A 14,727-nucleotide genomic window follows, 5' to 3' on the forward strand; every position below is an offset into this window, starting at 1 on the left:
GAATATAATGAATTTGTTCTTATTTACAAAGTAATCCGTCCCTGCAGACTGGCATTGTCACTTATAGATACAGGTGGTGCCACATAGTGAAACAAGACTAGTTTAAAGCCATGCTAGCCCCTGTGTTAGCTCAATGCTATTTTAAGGATTGATATTTTTTAAATCTGGGGCTGAGGCTGATGGGAATATTGTAGGTGTTGCAGGTTTTTGATCTTAAAACAACATATTTGACAACTTGATTAAAATTAATGTAAAGCTTTTCATTAGGTGAATTTAACGTCCGACCCAATGAAGGTGCTGGACAAAGTGATCACAAATTATCCTGAAGGTAACAAATGTTTGAAGCAGAACTTAAGGTTGATTAAAACAACACGTCAACATCTTAAAGGCACTAAAGTTGTCACGAATCAAGGCTGAACCCAGATGCAGACTGACAACTGGTATGGTTTCACAATGGAGATTTATTTGGAAGTCTGAGGCAGAGGATGGTGAAGGAGTTGCTAGTAGGGGTCCTTGGCTGGGGAGTGGAGGAGTGATAGAGAGAGGTTGGCTGGCTGGCGGACTTGGTAAGTGGCTGGGCTGGCTGGCAAAAAGAGGTCCTGGAGACAGGGAGAACAGATGTCAAAAAGGGTGGCAGGCAGGCAGGCAAGCAAGATCTCAAACAAGCAAGATATGGCAGACAGGCTAAAGGCTATAGTTGAGCAAGACTTGTGGCACATAAACAAACCGTATGGCACAACGATCCGGCAGGGACTGACTGTCAGTGCAGGGTTCTTATAGGAGGTGGTGATTGTTTGATGGCTGGCAGGAGTGCTGATTGGAGATCCAGAGCAGGTGTGCGGAGAGTGAAAGAGACAGAGAGGCAGGGGGAGGGGAGAACAAAAACACACCAAGCACTCCTCAATCACACTAAAAACTCTAAAAGTAATCCAAAAACACACACTTACAGGCACACAGATGTCATGGAGGAGGGACTGTGACAAAAGTACATGTGAGTGGACATCTAAAGTCATAATTTGTCATCCTCTGGTGATCATAAATGACTGAATTACATTTTCTGGATTCCCCTTTAATAGCTTTAATCTCAGTCTTGACCAAAGTTGTGGACTTGTTGATTGTCAGATCAACTTTCCTACTTTTACTCGAGCCATGTCACAAGAGAGAAGACATTTCTTAGTTTTCATAAATGTTTTTCCTGGTCTTGTAGTTTTTCCATCACTGAAAGTCAATGTTTAAATATCCTTCTATTATCTTCAGTCAACATCCTTTTGTATTTTCTATTAAAACTTTTTCCCACAGTGGCACCTGATCATGACAGAAGCTCCACTGAATTCAATTTCCTTGATAAATAGAGCTGTAAGATTTTATACTTTACTTTATGTTTTCATTTGTTCACATGGTTACAGCTCTACACCAAGCCTTTGTTTCTCTGGTCTAAAGATTGGCATGCTTTTAGCTTTGAACCTAATGCAAAGTCTCAGGTGTACACCCACATACCAAGTACATGCTAGACACATGTTTTTTCATCGTTAAATCAGTCAGCCTTGTTCATTAGCCGGGAGTACAGCTCACTCAGGCCTGCTGATGCTCATTGGATACCTTTCATGCTTACTATACACACTGTTCCCTCGTATTGATGCTGAAAGCCTCTGAACTACTACCCGTGCCTCGAGGGGACTGAAGATCATTAGAGGTTGTGTTAAAAAGCCAACCTTATTACAACTGCCAACAGATTGCCATTGCTACATTTGAAGTAAAAGAGTACAGGCAGGGGTCTATATTTACCTTAACTGCTGAGGAGTTTACCAGGACAGAATCGCTTGCACATTATAAGACAGGCACCATAAGAACTTTCACCCTTGTTTTTTCCCTGTGGTCTTTCTTCAACCTTCGTTCTGTTCAAAGCTTAAGTACGTTAAAAAAAGCTCATCAAATCTGAAGAGCATCTAGACTGACCGCAGAAAATCCTTAACGTGACAGCACATCTACAGCGATTACTTTCATGAGTTCATCTGGAACTTACAAACCTGTCTTACTGACTGAGTTCAATTTCATCCACATATAGATGATGAACTGGGATATCTTCATCTCCAGTATTGTAAAATTCGGTGTATAAGACGCACTTTTAATTTAAAAAATGTCATCTAAAAAGTGGGCTGCATCCTATTTACCGGTGCGACCAATATACCAGTATAAAATGCAGAGGTATGTTATTGTGTTAAAGTATTTTACCAGACGATTGCGCTATCTGTTTGTTAAGTGGTGACTCCACATCTCCGCATAAAACTGTTTCCTGGTCCGAGCAGCTACGTCTACTATTTACAGTATGCCACAGTGCTGTTTTCTTCACTGTTTTAGGCGAGGATTACTAACCTGATTGTTGCTAAAGCTTTGACACGGACATGCATCTCATGATCGCCATTGCAGCCATCACCCTCGCAACAATCAACATTACCGTAGGCTGCCAGCTACGGCTAGCTGCAGCACTGGTAGCTAGCAGGATTGCAAACTCGAGATGGCGAAAACAGGTGGTCGGCTGTTGAATGTAATTCAAAATAAATTTAAATAGTGTTGAAATAACTTGTTTGCTATTTTTATTAATAAATAGCTATAGAAAACCTTTCTCCCTCTGGGATACCCTCAAAAACAAACTGCTTCTTATATTCTGGTACGACTTATATTCCAGTTTTTACGGTATATTGTGAAGTCCAGACGCTAGTTTTAGTGACTGTGAACGGCAGCCTGAAATATGCTTGAACATGGCAGAAAACAAAGATGAGCTTATCCAACGCTTATTTTTGAGAGCTTCAGTGTTGGTGCTGTAAATGATTTCCAACATTTGAAAAGTTGGATGGAAACATAGCAACAAACACAGCAGATGCAAAGGCCCAACAGAGCATCAGTTGGCTCAACTAATCAACAACTTCCTCCTCAGCAGATTCATTTTAATATGATTCATCCATTCAGTGAAATGTTCCAGTTATTCTGGCTTCTCCAAATCACTCTCCACTGAAGATCCGCCTTTGATTAAACATTCTAATGCAACAAACAAAATGAATGTCTCATGCAGAACAAAAGGGAGAGAAACAAATAGTTTGATTTGCTGATTTGCATACAATTACTTCTGATGAGTAGAATCACAGAAACTTTGGCAGTCTGGAATCAGTAAGGACACATAGATATAAAGATAGGGTGCGTTTGTGTGTGTGGGCACTTGTTTGAAGGCTCTGACGTAGTGGCCCAGGAGAGGAGGCCTCCTGGTGGGAGACTGCCAAAATGCCTCAATGGCTAAAAAACAGCAGCAATTGAAACAACAAGGCCCTCTGTGGATGCAAACCAGTCAGGCTATCAAACACCCACTGTGATTTACCTGTGTCATATCAGCCTGAAGAGCATTGAAAGTTACCATATGTTACCCTTCTCTGTGCTTTGACAAGACCTTTTTTGGAGTACAAGCGAGATCCTCAGAAGACATTCCTTGTTGATGATAATTTCCCTCCAAGATCTTGTTGGATTTTTGTGTGATTGTGGCGACAGCAGCACAGCACTAAAACTCTTCATCAGCCTACATGAGTCTCATGTTTACCTGTAAAAACATCACATCGCCTGCATTCACATTAAATGTGCCCCAGTCCCCCCATGTGTGACACACATCAGATTTTTTCAAATCAGTGTGGACAGCAAAAAGTTGCATGATGTCGCATTTTTTGAATTTGGAACTGGGCTACATTAATATGTGGTACAATATCGTAATCCAAAACATGCAACCTGCATGGAAATTGGTTCGTGTTGCCTTGGTAATATGCACATTTCCAGGAGTGATTCTAAAAAAGAAGACTTCTTTTTCCGCTTGGCCTGCAGTATGAATGCAGCCAAAATAAGCTTTTGCTTTGCTTATATCCATTTATAAAATCACCTTAAAAGCCCTCTAAGGTCAGGCACTTAGAGCTTATTATCACCTAACACCCCACAAGAACACTGCTTGCAAAATACAGGCCTATTTAAGGTTCCTAGAGTCCCAGAGAAAAGTAGTTTGGGAGGAAGAGGATTTAATCACCTGCCTCCTCAACACAACCAGACTTTGAGTTTAGACCCTGAGGGAGGACCGCCTTACTACTTTTAGGAGAAGGCTTGAAGCTAAACTTTTTGATAAAGCTTATAGCATGACCTAGCTCTGGCTTTCTTCTCTGTCAGGTTGCACCATTGTAGGTTTCAGAAGTTGTTAACCTGACTTCAGAAAGTTGTTACTGGAGCAGGGAGCATCAGATCAGCCAACACAGTCAAGCTCTGGCATGTTCTGTCCGGAGTCACGCTGCCCTCCGTTTCTATCCCTTCTCTGCTTCCATCTCAGTTAGTTTTGTGGTCACTTTGAGAACTGCAGTATACAGCCTGCGATGCTATTGCTTCTGTAATGTTCTTTAAACAGTGAAACAGCAGAAAAAAAACATGTCCTTGATGGTATCATATGAAAGAGAGGCTGATTTTAGTTTGCTTTTACTTTCAATCGTTCATCAGATTGCTCTTTAAGTGATGCCTTATTGTTACAGTTGTAGCGTGGACTCTTCCGTTTGGCTGTGAACATTGTTTGATATTATTATATGAGTTTAAAGTAATTATTATAGATCCCATTTTATTGATGTGGACATCCCTTAAATCATGTCCATCATCTGTCCATCTATGGGTCTGTTGGTCAGTCAGTCCACCACTTTAGTCCAAAGTAGTATTGTGATGTTTCGCAAGTTTCACTGCCTGCCCTAGATCCACTCATGTTTATGCCGAATTACCACAGGCAGATTTTTTCAACTGCAACTCCGCTATATCAGGTCACATGCAGCGGAATCATGTCACCACAACATAGTGCCGATGGTTAGAAGGCTGGACAGTAATGAAGTAAATTTACTTGAGTATCTGTCCTTTACTTGAGTATTATTTTTTGGAGAAACGTATCACTTTTACTCCACCACATTCGAAAGACAAATATGGTACTTTTGACTCCACTTCATTTCTATGAATGTTCTTGTTACTCAGTACTTTTGCTCTGAAGTCAGCTGATGAATTTTCTTTTCTTTTCTAAAATCCAAAAGACAATAAACTGTTGTGTAGTTCTGCGTGTGGTTTGTCTAAGTGGTGTTGCTCACACGTCTCCATGGTTGAACGTAGAGCAAACTCAGAGCAAAGGTCACTCAGATCAGGCGGTTCATTCAGGAGGATGACGATTCTGCCCCTGAGCACCCATGGCCATATCTTCAGTCCATTGAGATATTTTTAAAAGTAGTTTGAATACTGAAGTATTTTTAAAAGCGAGTCCTCCAACACTTTAACTCAAGTAATAATTTGACTGAGCAGCTTTCACTTGTACTGGAGTAATATTTGACCAGGAGTATCTTTCACTCAGGTAATGAAGGTGTGTACTTTGTCCACCACTGACGGCGAGCAACATTATAACCCTCCACCAAGTTTGTTGTGTTTTTGTTGACATCTCTGTAGCCATACAGAATTGTGCCATAAATTATTGGCAAATCAATGATGTTGATTAATTGTTCCTACATTATTCTGCTGTTTCCTTTTAAATTTTAAATGCGAGGAATTTTAAATATGCGTGTGTGTTGACACGGGAGAATATAGTGCAGGCACATTCGCGAGTCTGAAAAAAACGATGAACGGCTCTCGGGAAGAAACGGAATCATACGATCCAGCTCCCTTCAAAGAGCTGTAATTCCCAACACTAGTCCAGAGTGAATATTTCAACTTCTGCAACAACTTCTGAATGGATCGCCATTAAAGGTCAAAATAACTGCCTTTATACAATTTTGTAGTCTGTTCATTTGCAACTTACACACAAGAAGGCAACAACAGGAACAATACTGCGTAGCTTTTGTGAGGTTTTTCTTTTTTCAGTGTTATTGCATCTTCTAATCCTAACTGAGAGAATCTCAATCTGTTTCCCCTTGAAATGCTCTTTTGGCACTCCCAGACAATTTGGTGGCTTTGCTCCAGAACACACATTACTGTACACTTGTTTTGTTGACACAAACAACCCAGAGGAATGTAATACTGTTTTAATTTCTCTTGTGAATGTGCATGTGGCCTTTAAGGTCAGCATTTTTCAGCTTTTAGTCACTTGATTAGATACAAAGAAATGTAAATAGATTTTTAGTTCCATTCTACACAACCAGGTGAAACTGTGCTCGTAGAGACATCTCAGTAAAATCCTTAAAAAGGATAAGGACAAAATGTGTGATTAAGAGCTGAAGTTTCTCTGTGTTAGTGTTCACGTGTCTGTGGGATGATGATCGATGATGAGCATGATGATAAAAGTGGTAATCATCCTGCCAGGCAACAGAAGGCACAGTGGTTGCTGTTTTTAAAAAAATGCTAAGTTCCTGTGTGTGTGGGTTCGCAAAACAGATGACATTTGTGTGTGTTTCTCATCAACACCCCGTCGCCCAACTGTCTATCCATCAAGATGTTCTACGGCACAAGTGTGGTTATAAACAGTATGTGTGTGTATGCGTGTGTGTGTGTGTGGCCCTTGGACTGCTACGTGTCGCCTGCTACTACAGCAGAGTGAGTGTGTGAAAGGCTTGCGTACATGAGCTACCGAGCATGTGTGACATCTTAAATTAGACAACGTTCCTGGCCGCAAAACCACTCAACTCTGCCAAGCACAACGCAGACAGCACCATTCATGTGTGGCAGACTATGATGACAAGACACACACACACACACAAACACGCACACACACTCAGAAAGACATGGTGACTCATACATCTTAATTAGAAGCTAAGCAGCAGCGTGTTAGCATTAGCGAGGAGAGGCGAGCCTGTCACTGCAGGCAAATGAGAAGGAGCACGGATATGTGCGCAGGCACACACATTCATGACTATGAGGCAAATACATGGCCCAAAGTCCAATTAATTCAATACCTGAGGTACGCTTACATTAAGGGTGTGAACATGTGTGTGTGCCCAGGACAGCACACTGGCTGTACTAAACTTTCAGGTAAACAAACCAGTATAAAGTTCTGTAAAAGCGAAACAGGAGTATAAAGGAAAAGTGAACAGAGAACCTCGCTTTGTGTGTTTGTGTGTGTGTGTGAGGCTGTAAAGCCAACACTCCTAACACGATATGAAAACCCCAGCAAGACCCTGTTGTTTAGTTTGATGGTGTCACTTGTCAGTGGCATTTTTGGATGTTCAGGAAACACAGGGCACACGCGCACACGCACACGCACACACACACACACACACAGATGGTGGCATTTGGTCAGAGTTGTGTGGGGGTTTTGGGGAGGGGTGGATGGGGAATGGGGTGTTCGCTGACGTTCCTGTTGCTAAGGGGACAAAGTGACCTTAAACAGCCCGTAGTGAGGAAGGTACGGGGGAGTTTCCGGTGACTGATCAGCTCACCTCAACGTCAAAGCACACAAACTCACACGGACATACACAAACACGCAGACCATTGTCGAGCAAGGTATTCCAATCATGGTGCACCTTGCTCTATCAGTTCCTGATCAGGTTCTCCTTTAGTTATCCAGCATCTCATTATCTCCATTCTTCAGCCTCCATGCACCTATAAATTTGCGTCTCAGTCTCAATCCACAGCTCCCTTCTTCCCTCCCTCCATGCTCTTTTCTTCCATCAATACATCTCCTTCATCCCTTCCTCCAAAACCTCTTTCCATCCGCCCTTCCTCTGCAATCAATGCCAACCCATTTACATGCTACCACTCAGCCTTACTTCAATAATATGGCATGTATTACCATATGTATCCTATCTTACGCAGACGATACACAACTGTTCTCTTCAAACCTAGTGACATTGCAAACACAGTCAGTAGTACTCAGCTGGATGTCTCATCTTTAGATCTAGAAAGCAACCTTCTGCAACAAAGGAAATCTGAATCCCAAGTTCTTTCTCTTTGACAGCTTCTCTGAAATTTCAATATGAAAGGCACTGTTCATAGTTTCAGGGTTATATTTGACTAATCTAGTATTCAGGGTTGTAATATAAAAGGGTTGTTACCTTCAGCTGAGTACAATAGTACTTTTTTTTTTTTTTACAGTGTTCAACCAACCCTTACCCAAGCTTTAAGTTCATTGGACTCAACTTTACTTACCTATGCCATAAGCTAATAGCTCAACTCCAGCTGTCACTCCGCTTTAAACAGACTCAAGGAAGCAGATCTCAATCTCATACTACTGGCTCTACTTTGGCTCTTTTATTTAGTATTGGTTAAAGGTTTGTGGAAATAACTTGTTGCTCTGTTTGTCGTTGTCCTTGTTAGGGGTTGAACAAACATCTACAGCGCTATTATTATTCATAGAATAAGAAATAATCATAATTATAATTTCAGCACAGATTTTACTGCTAGTAGACAAGAAGTAAGATTTCTATGATGCAGATTTGACTCTATTTGACCAGACCAGAATAAAAGGTGTAGATAGTTCGGTTTTAACTTTGTATCAGATTTGTTGTTCAGAACGGATTGTTATTTTTAACTCCTGATCTAATATGGGAGCCTGGCACTGTGACTCACTGAGACGGAGCAGCTGAAGTTGGACACTGTCTCAAAAGTACATGCTAAATGGCCATGAGAGCTATTCAGATTTTAGTCACCAGCTGTTGTTTCATGATGATGCATCCTTTTTTGTTTTGTCACAACCTCCTACTATGAATGTGCAGCCTCCCTAAATGTTTTTTATAACTATACAGAGTGCCTGATGTTATATTAAGGCCTTGTTTTTGTCAATAACTTTCTTATTGTTATGCCTACGACCCTTAACAGTGTTGGGGGTAACGCAAGTATCTGGATTACTTTTTTGTTGTAATGAGTAAGGTAATGCATTAGTTTTGCAATTTAGGTAATCCATTATTTAGATATTTTTCATAAAAAGTAATCTGTTACTGAAAAAAATGGCCGTATATTAGCAAGGTTTGGCAGAGAGGACAGCATTTACTTCATGGAAATATTCCCATTATTTTGAACTTTAGGGTGAAAAGGACATAAACAACATGACGGTGAAATGTACGTTGTGTCTGAAGGATAAGTGCTTTTCAGCTGTGAAGAGCTCTACTTCAAGTTTGAAGCCGCATCTGCAGCTAAACACAGCTCCACAACACTGGTGGGACTAAGTGCCTGTGTTGTATTGTTTTCATTGAAACAGCTGTGCCTAATTCTGTATGCCTCTGCCCAGTTCACCGACAGATTGTTGACAGACTATAATAAAGAGCTGTAAAAGTTATATTGTGTCTTTCATTCTGCAGAGTTACAGATTATGGGCCGTAAACAAGGCTATCCAATGACAGTAGTCGTCACATTCAAAAGGCAGGCATGTACAGTAAGCTACAACATGCGTAACGAGTTGCAAAGGGGTTTAATTTTTTGTAACGCAAAAGTACTCTAACACATTTCTCTTCTCAGTAGATAACGCAGTAACATAACAAGCTACTTTTAAAAGTAACATTACCCAAGACTGGATGTTAAATGGAATGGCCCGTTGAGTTTTTCTGACATGTGGTCTCTGAGACTATGAAACAAAGATTTGGAAGGGTCTACATCCTACATCTATTGTTGACAACTTCTGGTGCAAATCTGTCCCACTACAGACATTTTTGTGATATGAACTGATACTCATTGCATGACTCTTCTACAAGCATTGTTGAAATGTAAAAAACATTCCAAGCCAAAGGCTCATGAGCCAAAGAGCAGTGAGAGGTACTTTGCCAGAGGTTCTTCTCAAAGTGCTCTTTATCCTGAAAGCCTTTTGCCAGTTTATACAAGGTTGTCCTTCGGTCTTTCTTCTCTATGCATCTGTCTCCTCCAAATACCTCTTCATCCCTCCTGCTTTCACCTCCTCTTTATCAACCCTCCCTCAAAACATTCCTCCGCCCCTCTTCAATTGTTGCCCTTCACTCTCCCCTCCACCTTCATCTTTCAATTCTTCTTATATCTCTACTCTTTGTTCATACCACTTTGAATCGTTCACTATTCATGTATTCATTTAGCTCCATCATCCTTTACTATGCTCACCTCCAGCCCTTTTCTGTCCATTTTCCCCTACTCTGTCCTCCATCCTTTCTTTATCTATCCCTTATTCCCATCTCTACCATTTAACCACCTCTACACTGGCTATTCTTCCACTAGCCCTGTTACCTCTCCACCCTCCATCCCTCCTCTGTCCTACCTTCTCTCCATCCCCCCTTTCCCCCCACTGATGAGCTGAGATGCAGCTCCACTCATCAGATTGCTTGTCTCTCCTGGCTGCTTTTTTTTTAACACTTGTAGAAATGACCTGACACATCCAATCCCAGGTTATTACACAGACGTGCCAACTCCAACCCCCCCACCCCCTATCCCTTACACACACACTCCAACATTTAGACCAAAAAAAAAACCCCAACACATTCCCAGCGGCATCTGCACAGACACGCAAATACACACGCTCTACAACAGGAGCCCAAATGAAAATGAATTATGCATTCTGTCATGCCTCTCGTAACAAGTATATGATACATCCCCCTGTTTCCACCCAATTGGGCACAGAGAAACACATGCAAAATGGGAAAATGGTTGCGCTTGGAAACACACACACACACACACACACACACACACACACACACTCACTCACGCACACACTGATGTAGACACACTTAAACGCACAAAAAGTGGTGAAAAACAAAAGCAGGAATGTATTATCGATGCTAATCTCAAGCAAGCACAAGCTCATCAGTCACAAACATGTTGCATCATTTGGGAAGATGAGAACTCTTCACAACCACATTTTGATGACGGTGTTAACACTGTGACTTCTTTCGAATTAAACACACACACACACACACACACACACACACACACAACACACACACAAACAACCACACAGGGCTATCATTGTTTTCAGCACTCATGTTAACCGCAATTTTGAATGATTCGCGACCAACCACCAACTCCTCCTCCTCCTCCATACCAAGGTCGTTGGCCTCTCGTCTGGCTTTAGCATTCCCCTCGTATCCCCCATAATCCTCACTGTTTAAGCCTGAGGTACAAATACATTCTATTCAACCCGCACCAAGGGGTCCACTAATACCCATCAGAGTGTGATTTTGTGTGTATGTGTGCGTGCCCATGTGCCGCTGAGTAATGTGTGCTTAGATACACCTCAGTGTGTGTGTGTGTGTGTGTGTGTGTGTGTGTGTGTGTATTAGTGTGCACACACCGGCGTCTGTGCAGGGCTTTGTGTTTAACACCCATCGGTGCTTAGTATTCTCTCCGCCACGCGTCCTTGCATCCCCATGCTTATTCTTTCCCGCTCTGTTCTCCTCCTTTCAAATGAGAATACCAACGGCTGATGGAGAGAGGAGGGAGAGAGGGTTAGAGAAAAGAAAGGGGGAGACAGAAGGAGGCGAGGGAGCGAGCAACAAAATGCAGGTGGATAAAGTTTATACAGCATGACTGATGTAACCTTGGAGCTGTAGTGTGCATTCTTTAAGAGACAATTAAAGTAGGTGCAGCTGTTGGAGTGCTAAATAGGACATTGTTGTGCTGTCCAAACGCTGTGGATGCACAGTAAAGGCTGTTATAATGCTAACCTACGTTCACTTCATTCACCTTTTATATCGCAGAGCAGACTCCTTCTAGAATCCAGACAAACCACTATGAAGTCTGGTTCATATCACAGTACACTGTTACAAGTTATACAACACATTGTTCTGTCACATGTTTGTGCTTTAGCCTACAGTATGCTAAGTAATCACAGGTGATTAGCGTTATCCCAACAGTGAGAAAATGGCAGCTTGTAGCAGCACGAGCAGCAGTTTACTCCAAACTAAATCTAATTTGGCGTGTTCTCAGGCTGCTGCTGAAATGTGTCCCCGCCAGATGGTGAGGCTTGCAAGTCATGCTGGGAGCAGACATGCCTTACAACGTCCTCAAAGCAAAAGAGAACAAACAATTCTTTAACAAAAACCTGTAAAGTAAATAGAAAATATGCAGCCCACAATCAATCATGTGACATTGTTGACAGCTGCAGGTGAAGGTGTATGGGTGGGCGGTGAACAAGGCAGTGTGACAATTTCTGGCAGTATAGAGGAATATTTTGGCGGTCAAACAACATCAACGTGAAGCATCTTTATTAAGTGTAGGAGGATATAAAGATAGGAGATAGGACACGGTTCTAGATGCCGGTTGTAGAAGATGGAAGCACTGATAGGGGTTCTTTCAAAGTTACGGTGAAGAAGAGGGCAGGGGTGGGGAGTGTGATATTGTGCTGGTATGCTTTTTGTACTCTTCTTCCCTGCAATATTTAAAACTCAAATCATCCATCCATTATATGTACCACTTATCCTGTTCAGGGTCGCGAGGGGCTGGAGCCTATCCCAGCTGTCATTGAGCGAGAGGCAGGGTACACCCTGGACTGTTCGCCAGTCAATCAAAGGGGAAATTTAGAGTCATGATTAACCTAATGAACATGTCTTTGGACTGAGGGAGGAAGCCAGAGTACCCGGAGAGAACCCAACAAATTCACGGGGAGAGCATGCACACAGAATTCCCCCCTACGTCTAAACCGGGATTCAACCAGGAACCTTCTAGCTGGTGAGGCGACAGCGCTAACCACTGCACCACTGTGCAGCCTGATCAAATGATCACATTTAAAATTAAATTTGACCTATTTAATAGCACCACTTCAATTAAAGGGATATTTCAGATGTTATGAAAAGGGGTTGTATGAGGTACTCAATAGTGAGTGTACTACGTAGATTGTGGTCAGCACAGCCCCTCTTTGGAGAAGCCAGCTAGAATTACGACATGTAAGCTAAGCTACATACTGCTGTTCAAGGGCCTTTGACAAAAAAAACCTACTGTCGCCACTATAAAAGGCTCTACCTATTTAAAAAAAAAAATCAGTTTAAAATGGTAATCTCTAAGATCTGAGTTTTGTTCTCTGTGGCGGCACCTGTGGCGTTTTAAACGGATATTGCAGGAGCACTCTTCCCAGATATTCAAACAGTGGTGAACGCTAATGGTCGCTTTCCTTTTTAGTGTTTGCCTTCATCTGAGTGTCGAATTTGTCACTTTTTCTTGGGATTTTCACGGATTTGAGGTTGTATTTGTAGTAGAGGTCTTCACAGGTCCAACATTTTTTTGCCCGAATCCTAAGAGACCTGTAATTAGGGATGGGTACCTTTCACATTTGAACCGATACGGTACCGATACCCGGTACCTGGGAGTCGATATCGGTACTCAACGGTACCAATTTTCGGTACTTTTGTGTGTGTTTATGTGGTAATAAATGTTAATTTGTTTAATAATAAAATCTCAATTTTTTTGTATTTAAAATATTTATTTCTCATTTTATAAACTTAGACAAATATATCAAAACAACATCCAACTGTTTGTATTGTAACATCGCAGTTGTTTCAAAAATTTCTTCAACATGAAGCCTTAACTACAACTACGCAGTGTTTTTTCTTAATAATGCACAAATTAAAACCCAGCTCCACAGCAGTCACTGCCCTGTGACACTCACCTGCCCTCTGACGGGAAAAGGCCGTCTCCTTGGCTTTTGTAAAGGGAGTCACCGTTGCAGCTCTCACTTTAACTTTAGGGCGGGTTGACAATGGGTCCGACGGACCTGTAAATGAAAACAAGCATTTACATTTACGTTACAAAGTATTGTATTGTAATATTGCAGCGAGCGTAATCTGCATCGCATTTTGAAAAGTGGAGCCATACTTTCGAGCGCTTTCTATCAGCCATGCTTGCTTTGTTGACTGAACCTGCGGCTACTGACGTCATTACGCTCTTGTGCGTGCAATGCTGTGTTCAAGTCCGGCATGGAAAATCGCCTACTCTTCCAGTCACGAGGATGCGTTTAGGTACCGAAACATGGTACCATTTGATTTTACGTGAATCGGTACTCGGTAGTACCAACGGAATTCGGTCGGTACCTATAAAAGTACCGAATACGGTACCCATCCCTACCTGTAATTGTGTTACCCGGAACCGAACCGGACCCGTCTTTTATTTGAAAGCTTGGGCCCAAACTGAGTTATGTCGGACCTGACCTTGGCCAGGCGAAACAGACCAGATCAGCACCGACTTCACAGCTGATTACTATTAACAAGTTACTGCTAGTCAGCTGTCAAAACAAACCTTTTGTCCTACCTGTGTGACGCAGCTTTCTCCCTTGTGCCTGGCGAGGCATATAATCCATCCTCCGTCAAGGCTCATAAAACACATCCAGGTTTTCTGCTATTCATGCCGTGTTGATAAAAACAGTCGGGTCTTCCCGGATCCATTCGGGTATAACACATAATGTTGAACAGACTGGGAACCAAGGACCCAAACCCGTCCTCAGGTTCCGGTAGACCCGTGAAGATCTCTAATCTGTAGTCATCGACCTTTTCTTTGTTTGTTCAGCCATAGAAGATTACTCTTTACTTGCAACACTTGAAGAGACTGTAGAAGCAGCCGCTTGGTTCTGCCTACCCTCTGGCAGACCACCCACGGCTGGGTGATGGAAAACGCGTCACTAACTGGGCACCGCTTGTGAAGTCGCCACAGACACCCAGTCTGTAATACTGCAAATGCAAAGGCTTTCATCAGTGGGCCAGAGGCTCAATCACCATTGTGTTACCTCATTCAGCGATAGACAGTGACCTAACATTTATTTAAATGAAAGTCTTTGAGATTATTACTTTAAGTGTATGGTATATTTTTGAATATTTT

General features: G+C 42.1%; 1 long non-coding RNA gene across 1 annotated transcript; it reads right to left on the minus strand.

Moving 5' to 3' along the window:
• Positions 1–477: 477 nt before the first annotated feature.
• On the minus strand, positions 478–14,269 carry LOC138606518 (uncharacterized). The gene is made up of 4 exons (XR_011309352.1): positions 14,164–14,269; positions 13,526–13,630; positions 11,216–11,344; positions 478–599 (listed from the first exon to the last, which is right to left on the minus strand). It is a non-coding gene; the product is annotated as an uncharacterized lncRNA (long non-coding RNA).
• Between the last annotated feature and the right edge of the window lie 458 nt (positions 14,270–14,727).

The sequence above is a fragment of the Semicossyphus pulcher genome, unplaced genomic scaffold (genome assembly GCF_022749685.1).
Source record: "Semicossyphus pulcher isolate SPU_LCO1_2020_fin unplaced genomic scaffold, fSemPul1.0.p SCAF_3, whole genome shotgun sequence".
Lineage (NCBI taxonomy): Eukaryota > Metazoa > Chordata > Actinopteri > Labriformes > Labridae > Semicossyphus > Semicossyphus pulcher.